This window comes from Sinocyclocheilus grahami, unplaced genomic scaffold, assembly GCF_001515645.1.
Source record: "Sinocyclocheilus grahami isolate Dianchi unplaced genomic scaffold, SAMN03320097.WGS_v1.1 scaffold540.1, whole genome shotgun sequence".
NCBI classification, from domain to species: domain Eukaryota; kingdom Metazoa; phylum Chordata; class Actinopteri; order Cypriniformes; family Cyprinidae; genus Sinocyclocheilus; species Sinocyclocheilus grahami.
Genome location: NW_015505719.1, coordinates 148,927 through 158,894, shown reverse-complemented (window position 1 = coordinate 158,894; position 9,968 = coordinate 148,927). Strand labels below are relative to the sequence as shown.

At 35.1% G+C, this 9,968-nt stretch overlaps 1 pseudogene; it reads left to right on the top strand.

Annotated features, from left to right (window-relative positions):
* The window catches only part of LOC107555605 (neuroblastoma-amplified sequence-like), a 197,259-nt pseudogene that overhangs the window by 109,577 nt on the left and 77,714 nt on the right, over window positions 1-9,968 (top strand).

The window sequence follows — 9,968 nt, the reverse complement described above, 5'->3', positions numbered from 1 at the left end:
CACCCACCCCCAAGCCATAAACCTAGGGGAAACACTGGTCTGAATCTGCGTCATACTCTCTGTATTGCTGTCACAGTCACATTTCAGGTTTATACGCTGCCATTGAGAGCCATAGCGGCTCATTTTCCTCTCTCTCTTTTTCTTCTGTCACGTCATGTAACGGTACAGCAAGGACTTGCTTCTCTGCAGTAATAACTCTGAAATATTCATCCTTCTTTTCTCTCGCCATCTCCTCTGTCATTTCCACAGTGCTCCTTCAGCTGGCCAGTGATGCTTTTCCCAAAGATATGACACTCGCCCTGGCCTATTTACTGGCTCTACCTGAGGTGAGTCTGACTGCTCTATTTGCAGATTCTCTCTCTCTGTGACTGTGTGTGTGTGTGCAGCAGGGCATGCTTAAGCTCTGGTGCCTCAGATTATGGTTTTTCATAACTGTTTCTCTCACTGCAGCCAGAAGTGTGCAGTATTGAAAGATAAAACAATTTAAAAGTCGCTAAAAATCTAATATGAAGTCTAATACCAGTTAGCCTCTGTCCTGTTATGTCCAGGGCCTCCATTTCAAAGTATTATTGCATTTTCCTGATCTAGATCGTTTAATGCTCTAATGAAATCATCTGAAAAAAAATCTTGATGGGCTTAAAATTGATAGCTTGTCCCTGGTGATGCCTCTGTTCATTATCAGGTGAAGCTGGGTTGAAATTGATGTGCAGTTGGTGTGGCCATTGTCCTCCTCTACTGCTTTAGCCTTAATGGTCCTCATGGGTTGAGTTTCTGAGACATGCAGTCACTCAAAGTACTCATCCTGATTATTATGGACATTACTGCAAGTGTCAAACGTCCCTTTGGCCCATTTTTTTTTGTCACTTTTGTCATTTTTTTTAATGGAGCAAAACTTTTTTCTTTAGATTTTTGTGGTCTGAACCAATGTTATTTTAGTATGACTGAGTAACTATTATAGTTTTATTAATATTTTTTTTCTATTTTCTTTTTCATTTTACTTAAAGGTTTAGTATTTTTTAAATTATTCATTTTTTTATATTTATTTTTTATAGTTTTATTCATTTTTATTTCAGTTTTACTTTGTTACTTCACTACTAGGGCTGTCACGATATCAGATTTTTAACTACACGATTATCATAGTAAAACAAAAATTCACAAAAACAATCTATCACGATATCTATAGAAATCATGAAATATTTTTAAATGTGTTGAGGCTCCTCATATTTTTTCATGCAAAACGTGCATGTGTGCTATTCATTTTTAAATATCACCAATACTACCCCTAATTAACGTGATAACGTTTTTTCATCATTTGAATATCATGATTTTTGTCAGTTCCGATACCCCTATTTAGTGCATTACATTAAAATGAACGTTAAAAAAATTGTTTTAATATTCTATTTTATTTCAAATAAAAAATATTTTTTTAGGGTTGTAAGTTCGATTAACTATTATAACAAATGAAATCTGATGTTTGCAATCCGATCCAATCCAGATGTAGTTCGCCGTTTATGATGCATTGTGTTTGTGACTTCATGCCAGGATTGTGATAGTTTTGAACATTTTATTCAAATTTTACATTTGTATATTAGTAATTCAATCTTTGTTCTATTGTGTATGAGTTTTCTAGTGTGTTTATTAAGTTTTAATTTTAGTTCATTTTAGCATTTTAGGGCTGCCAAAGTTTTTTTTTATTAAAACTAAAATTAATCTGAGGTCATTTTTAATTTATAAATAATTAGTTTTTGGGTCATTGAAATGTTTTGAAATTTAGTCTCCTAGTTTTGCCTAGTAATATTAGTTTTTATTTTGGTTAACGAAAATACTTTTGTTTTTGTAAAAATAATAACACACAAAGTGCACAATATTGCATCAAAGTGTCCAAAAACGCTATGTAGTGAATGAGTCAGTGGTTTGAACACAGTACTGTATATGCAATGGTGTTCCTAAAGAGAATCCAAATTAGATTAGTGTGCAGTGTGAACGTAGTGTGTGAACGCACCTTTTTGTCTTTTTCTATTTCAGGTGTTGGTTGCTAACACTTGTTTTGAGAAGCAGCCTCCATCAGCACTGTCTCTGCTGTTAGCCGCATATTACTACTCTCTTCAGATCTACTCCCGCCTCGCATCCTGCTTTAAAGACAAGTGCAGCCCGCTTTACCGGGTAAGCCTGCACATACACTTTTCTCTGTCACCCTCCATTCCACAGCCATTCTTCTTTATCTGGCATTTTAGCAAGTTTCCAAAACACTTACACGAGTCAAGAACAGAATTCATTAGCGACACAATAAAAGTTCTCACCTTGAAACGGACCGATAAAACGGTATCAGCCTTTTCTCTCTCTTTGTTTTGCCCATTTCTCTGCACATTCCACCTCTGTCTCTTTTACACAGCTCCTGTGGTGTCATTCTTTTCCTCTTTTCTTGTTATATTTCAGGTTTATCGGCATTACACATGACAGCACTTTACCGCTTCCCTGCGAATTTTTGCATCTTCTCTCCGCACGCCTCTTTTCTCATTTTTCCTGTTACTCTCTCCCTCCATTATCATAATTCCATCTTTCATTTTCACCCTCTGTTGCACCACAGCATCTCTCCCTCTCATTCCTCTCGTAACTCTCGTCTCGTCTCCTCTCTTCCTCTCTCTCTCTCTCTCTCTCTCTCTCTCTCTGTTATAATGATGCATGCTCCTCTCAGTTCACTTTAAGAGTTGTTAGTTAACGAGGAAGGAACACTGTCTCTGTCTTCTCTTTTCACACCGTGTTTTTCTTGACCACCGGACTCACAAAAACAACACATTATTACAATGAGCACTAGCATCCTCATCATAGGTCAGCGTTTATGTGCTAGTTGGCTGACACTTCATAAAACCAAGCATTAATCAAGCATTATGAGCAAACATCAAGACTTGAAGGTTGAACAGGTTTATGATGTGAAGCATGGGGTTATGAAGAACTGTAATTGTAATGATGGTTGTAATGCAGTAAGAATTGTGTGGCACTTTTCACAAATAGTCTGAGCAAAGAAGTGCTTAAAAGGTTGATTGCCAACCTCAGAAGGTCAAACTAAATATTAAATGAGCTATTTTATGGTCTAGCAATTGTACATGGAAGTTTGGAACAGTAAATTTTTTTTTAAAAAAGAACACTGTGATTTAAATTATTCTAGTGATTACATTAACATTTAAAAATATATAAAATTACTAATTTTTAAAAAATCATGCTTTTAATAATAATCCATTATAAAAACAATAAATGGACAACCTAGTGTATTGTATTGGTGGAAAGTGCTGTCAGAGTGAATTTTTCTTTTTCCTCTACACCGACTGAAACTTTTTATATTTGTTCAAAACTTCGGAATCATCCTGGAAATCATGAAAAAGTGACTCATTTCACACTGCTTCTTTCAATTTTCATTCTTCCCCAGTTCGACTTCAGGGAGGGCAACTTCTGGTCTGCTTGTAACACTAATGTTACACTCATTAAAAAAACTAAACTTTGACTGTTCCCCTACATTTTTGAGACTTTAACTTGTGAAATATGCAAGCATAGATCCCTGCACTGAATTTGAAGGAAAACCTAGAAGTGCACAAGTCAATTTGTGTCGGATGTCGACACAAACTCAAAGACATTACATACAAATGTTTCACAGCTTCTGGCTTTCTTAATTTACATTCTAACAGGTTTTACAAAATATGGCTTAAAAAATGAGACAAATACGGAAAGAAAATGATGAGTCGGAAGTTGGTATTTGAATATTTAGACAAAGTTTCAGTGAACACTTGGCCGCATGCTGACACAAGATTGACAGTTTGAAGACATTTTGTTTTAATCAACTAGACCTGCAAGCTAATTCTGTGAACTCAAGTCATTAAACTTTTTGCTCTTGTGAGCTTGAAACCCGTCTGTGTTTGTTTTCACAGTTCTTTTCTGAGAGCTGTCACTTAGTTATCAGCTCTCTGCTTAGCTACGGGCTGAACAGGTTGGATGACAAAAAACACAAGGAAATGTTCTTGTAATTATATCGCAGTGTGAAAAATATAAAGCAGCGCTGTGGCTCTGTCATAGTTTCACAAAAATCACAGATACAAAGTCACTGTTTGCAGGAAGATCAAGTGTGCAGTATACAAAATGGCATTTTACCTGGCCTAAAATTCTCATTTACTCATCATCAAGTTGTTCCAAACATGTATGACTTTATTTTTTTTATGGAACACAAAATAATATATTTTGAAGAACAGTGGAGTCCAACAACAGTGAACCTCAATGACATTCATTATATTGACAAAAAATAGATGTTTTTCAAATTATATTATTTTATGTTCCACAGAAGAAAGTAAGTCATACTGGTTTGAAGGAACAGAATTTTTATTTTTGGGTGGACTATCCCTTTAAATGTTTTGAATTGGGGAAATAATGAGTTATGAGTTCAAATTAGTTTAAAAATTAGCTATTTTTGTCTTACTATTAACCTTGCCCGCAAATGGGACATAAAAACAAAATAAAAAAATTACTGTGATTTTTCTGAAACTCTTCTCTTTTTGTGGTCTATAATTATACTAATGTTTAAAGGTTTGGGGTCAATAAGACTTTTTTTTTTTTTTTTTTTTTTTTTTTACAATTTTGAAAGAAGCATCTTATGCTCACTAAGGCTCAATTTATTTGATTTTTAAAAAAGTAATAACAGTAATGTTGTGAAATATTATATATTATGTTATATTATACTATTTAAATGAACTTTTTATTTGATATATTTTAAAATGTAATTCATTCCTGTTGTGGATTTTTTTCCTCTGATTTTCAGCAGCCATTACTCCAGTCTTCCGTGTCACATGATCCTTCATAAATCATTCTAATATGCTGATTTGGTGCTTAAGAAACATTTTTTATTAGTATCTTATCATTGTTCATAACAGTTGTGCTGCCTAATATTTTTGTGGAAACAGTAAAAATTGTTTTTTTCCAGAATTATTTGATGAATATGCAGTTCAAAAGAAGAGCATTTATTTGAAATCGAAACCATTTGTAACATCATAAATGTCTTCACTGTCGTTTTCAAGGTTATATGTCTTTGCTGAATAAAAGCATTAAAAATCTTTAAACAATTTTACTGACCCCAAACTTTTGTACTGTAGTGTAGCTGCGATGACGACCAAACTATACTGTATGTCTCAAGTCAAAAACCACACTTAGTGAGCCTGTATTAAGGACAAGAAAAAAGAAATGTTAAAGCACTCGTGAACTGAGATCCCATGCCGCTGTTTCACCCTTGAGCGCCGCAGTCAATCCCAGGGCTGCTCCAGGAGTGTGCGATAAACGAAACCCACTCAAATAATGCATGTCACAAGTCTATTGTTTGGTTCCATTTGATGTCCTTTTAGCTGTGTTTCGAATGCACCTCGGCAGGAAATAAAATAATGACAGACCCTTAACATATATACTTAAGCTTGTTCCTTTTTTCAATGTCTTTGACGTCCGAACTGGAAACCTTAAATGGCTTGCCCCTGTAAAGAGCAATACAAAAGCTAATGGAAGGAAATGATTGTTCGTAGATCTTTTCAAGGTTACAGTTCTCTGAATCCACAGCCACATGCTGCCCACATGTGCACTAAGAATGTTTTTTTCTTTTAAAGGAAAGCTGAGGTAATAAGTGGCCACTGTTTACTGTACACCGTATGGCAATTCACACATCCACATGAACACACTCTTCTTAATGGATGGTAATGTACCTCTGTGTGGCATTGGTTTAATGCTAGAGAAAATCCATTACCGCTGATGGAAAGAGAAAGAATATGATGTTCTGTGTGTTTTATTTTCATCTGTTCTCTTTCCAAGTGACATTTCACTTCGTGTTTGCTGATATTTGTTGAAGGAAACGGTCTTGCAGCAGACAAGTTGTACAACAAGCCTCAAACGCCCCCACCATTTGTACCTCTTCAAATTCGCATCGTCTTTATCCATTTGTCTCTTCATTTGCCTTTTCTCTCCCTCTCTCCACTTATTTCTTTTATGGTAATCCATTTAGCATTCCTTTTCTCTTAATTTAAACCTCCTCATTCTCTCTCACGTAACACGTAATCTCTCTCTCGCCTGTCACACATCCATCCCTGTGCTTTCCTTTGCTTCCTCTGCCTTTTTTCCAAGCAGATCCCCCTCAGACATCATCACTATCACAGGCAGCACATGTACGTGTTGTTATTGAAAGTAAGTAGGTCCGTAGGAGCGTGCAGTCGGGCTTCTGGATGAATTCTGCTCCATCTCAAACGGTGCGCTGACTTTGCATTGCAAATTAAGCCCGACAAGATGTTTCTTTCAAATCTAAGTGCATAATTATGTTCTCCGTGTAGGAATGAGTCTGTGATCATGTTGTACTGTGACGCCCTACTAACAGTGAGCAAGTGTTTTCTCCCGTAACCGGTGTTGTTTTCTGTTCCTGAGTCTGTTGAAATGGAAAGCAGCGCATGTCTTAAATGAAAGTAGTGCATTCTTGGAAATTCATTATATATAAATTCATTAAATTTTATTCATCCAAAGAAAAGATCTGCGATCTTTGAAGTTACTTAAGTTTAGATGGATCTTTGTTTAAAACAAAGGTAAATTAGCCTTTGATGAATTGTAGTTTGTGTTTGTTCTAGTTTACTTAATTTACTAATAACTACCTAACTGATGTTTTTGTCCAAAATTCTGAAAATTCTGCTCCACATGGTTCTGTTCTGCTAAATTTGACACTTTCAAATTAACACTTTATTAATTAACACTTTCAAAAATAAATTATAAAGGGACATTTATACATTCTCATCAAATTAGTCTTTGAGTTTTAGATCTTTGAAAAAAGCCTAGGCTATGCTGTATATACATATATATATATATATATATATATATATATATATGTGTATATATATATATATTGCTGCCACCAAACTTTTGAACAGTAGTGTGTGTATGTGTAATAATATAATATCATAATAAATTTTTATAATTATTATATCAATTAATTTTATCATAATTAAAAATCACTACTCGGATTCCATTAACTATTATTTGTAATTAATCATCTTCTGTAGTAGATTCAGTTTTAATAGATTTATTTGATAAAACATGACTTTTTATTACCTAATCTGTCACACAGTATCATTGGTAATGATAGTGAAGAAGTAATGAATTAAAGATGTGCAATAAACCCATCTTCTGTCATATTTTTCCGCATTATCATCCTATCCGCCGCTGTTGCTTTGTCCCTAATCTCCATCAAGTGTCTAGGGTTAAATGTCTTGCTCAGGACACATTAGTTCATGAATCACCCCCGAAGGGTTTGTATTGCCAAAGTTTCAGTTACCAGCCCATATATACTGTACCACGCATCCATTCGCTAATGTGGAATAACAGACAGGACTCCAGGATGATTATAAAATGGCACGACAGCTAAATGACTACCTTTGGTCTTTGAAATATACTTGCAGAGATATTGTTGCTTGATAAACACATTATTATTGATTGACGCATTTACAGCCAGTGCCGCGTCTGTCATACACAGCGCAAGCTTGTAATTTAATATTGCATTCTGAGTACCAGCAAGGATGCGGTGATCAGCCTTTTATTTGATGTTGATGGATGTACCTTTTAACACTACAGTGTGTGCATGTTTGTTTGTTTGTTTTTTTTGGTCCTTTTCTTTTTACACATTAAGCATTAGTAGGCGATGCTTTAATCTCTTACAACAAATCCCCCTTTTTTTTTTTTATCCCATCTTGCTGGATTTTTGGTGGGCGAAGCCAAGTTGCTCGCTTCTGTCTTTGAGAAAAGGAATCAAAACGCTGTTTAGCATAATTGTCAGGGTGAGAGCAAGCCACCGAATACACAACCGTTCATCAAAGCCTACAGCAAACACACACACAAGGACGTATTCAGCCCACCCGCGTGCCCATTATATTTAAATAGGTGTTTGTAAGCACGCACTAGTTTTCCGCCCAAACCTTTTGAGTGTTTTTAGATGCCGCAGTTATCATTATTTTGATTTGCGATTCAAAAAATTGTAATCGTAAAATATGAATGATCAAGCATTATATTTGAGGCCCTACGGAGAGGCACTAAACCGGCCACCTCTGCACTCTTGTACACACACCTGTGGACATTTAGCATAAATAGATGCGATGCGAATGCAAAATGCGATAAGCCTGTTATTTTACTGCACTGCAGACTAAAAACATGCAAATATGCAGAGAACTTCGCACATTAACCCGTCCAAAAAGGTCTTTTAACATCATTAGAGGTAATTACCATCTAAAACCCGCCTGAATCTCCGAGCGCATCAGCCGCAGGGTCGGTTATTATAGTTCACATGTGCACTAGGGCCCGCGGAGAACCCGATTGCATGCACACATAACACAGGGCAGGTGTGAACAACAGGAAGAGCAAAAGATGGATGGGAATTGACAGATAAGCTACAGGGTGAGTCTTGCTTGTGGTTGGATTGTCACTCTCTAAAGGCAAAGTATGAGACCGAGACAGAAAGGGAATAGCTGGATAAAGATGTTTCATCATGAAAGAGCTTGTCTCGGAGAGGGGGTTCAAATGCTTGCCGTATCCATCCATCACGTCTCGTTTCTGCATCCCACAGATCAGTGGCTCTCAACCGGTGACCTAAAAATGAGTCACAGGTCTGTTCTGGTCACAGACAGCAGGGGGGAAAATATTTTAAATGCAGCTAACCATAAAATCGTGTGTCAGTTGAGCCTTGTGGGACTCCGCATGTCATGGACGTCCACTTAGACTTATGCTCTCCTATACTCACGTAGAAGTAGCCAGAGTAGTAGATGCCAACATGGTAAATTATATTTTGACAGACTACATTCAGGACATGCTTGCAGTGAGGATAAACCAGTGTTGATATTGTTAATTAAAACTAATAAAAAATTATTTCAGTTATTTGAAATAAAATAAAATATAAATATTATATGAAAACATCTATATATAATATAAAATAAATAAATAAATAAATTTAATTAATTAATTAATTAATTGTGAATGTTGGCTTGGCAACCAGTTTACATTGAAGTACTAAAAATACTAAAAATAGAAAGAAATGCTAAAAACACATAAAATTACAAAAATTTGAAGATCTAGAATATAAAATTCAGTTTTTTTGTCATTTAATAATTTTCTATATTGTTGGGTCTGTGCAGCTCATGGTACATTTAACAAAGTTTAATGTTTGATTGTAAGGATAAACAATACTGTTTTGCACTAAATTAATTTACTGCTTATAAACAATATTGAATGTAATATATACTGTAGGTGTTTAATATATGTAATATTATATCTAATGTAAATTTAAATGTTTTAAATATAATTATTTATTTATTTTATGTACATTTCAATTGTCTTTAAAATTGCATTTGGTCGTACTTTAGTTTAGGGACCAATTCTCACTAATAACTAACTATTAACTATGACTTTTGCTCCAATAAACTCCTAATTTGCTGCTTATTAATAGTAAGGTAACCGTTAAGTTTAGGAATGGGGTATATTAAGGGATCTAAAATATGGTCATGCAGAATAAGGCATTGATGTGCTTTATAAGTACTAACAAACAGCCAACATGCTAGTAATATGCATGCTAATAAGCTACTGGTAAATAGTGAGAATTAGTCCCTAAACTAAAGTGTTGCCTTGTATTTAATATTAATTTAAAAAAACTAGTTCATCCTAGGTACCACTCCTCGTGTCTTTTTCTCACTCCACTGTCTTTTCTATCTCTCTCATCCTTCTATCCTGCTCTGTGCTTTATCTTCCTTAACACGCTTGTCTGTCGTTGTGCTCTGTTACTCTTTTCTTGTACCTTGTTCTTTACCTCTGAACTGTCTTTTTATACTTGCCGTATTGTCAGCTAAAAACACGTGCTGTTTAATGATCAAAGTTCAATAATACACAATCCCACACAGCTTCCCATTATCATAGTCTGTTGTCACACT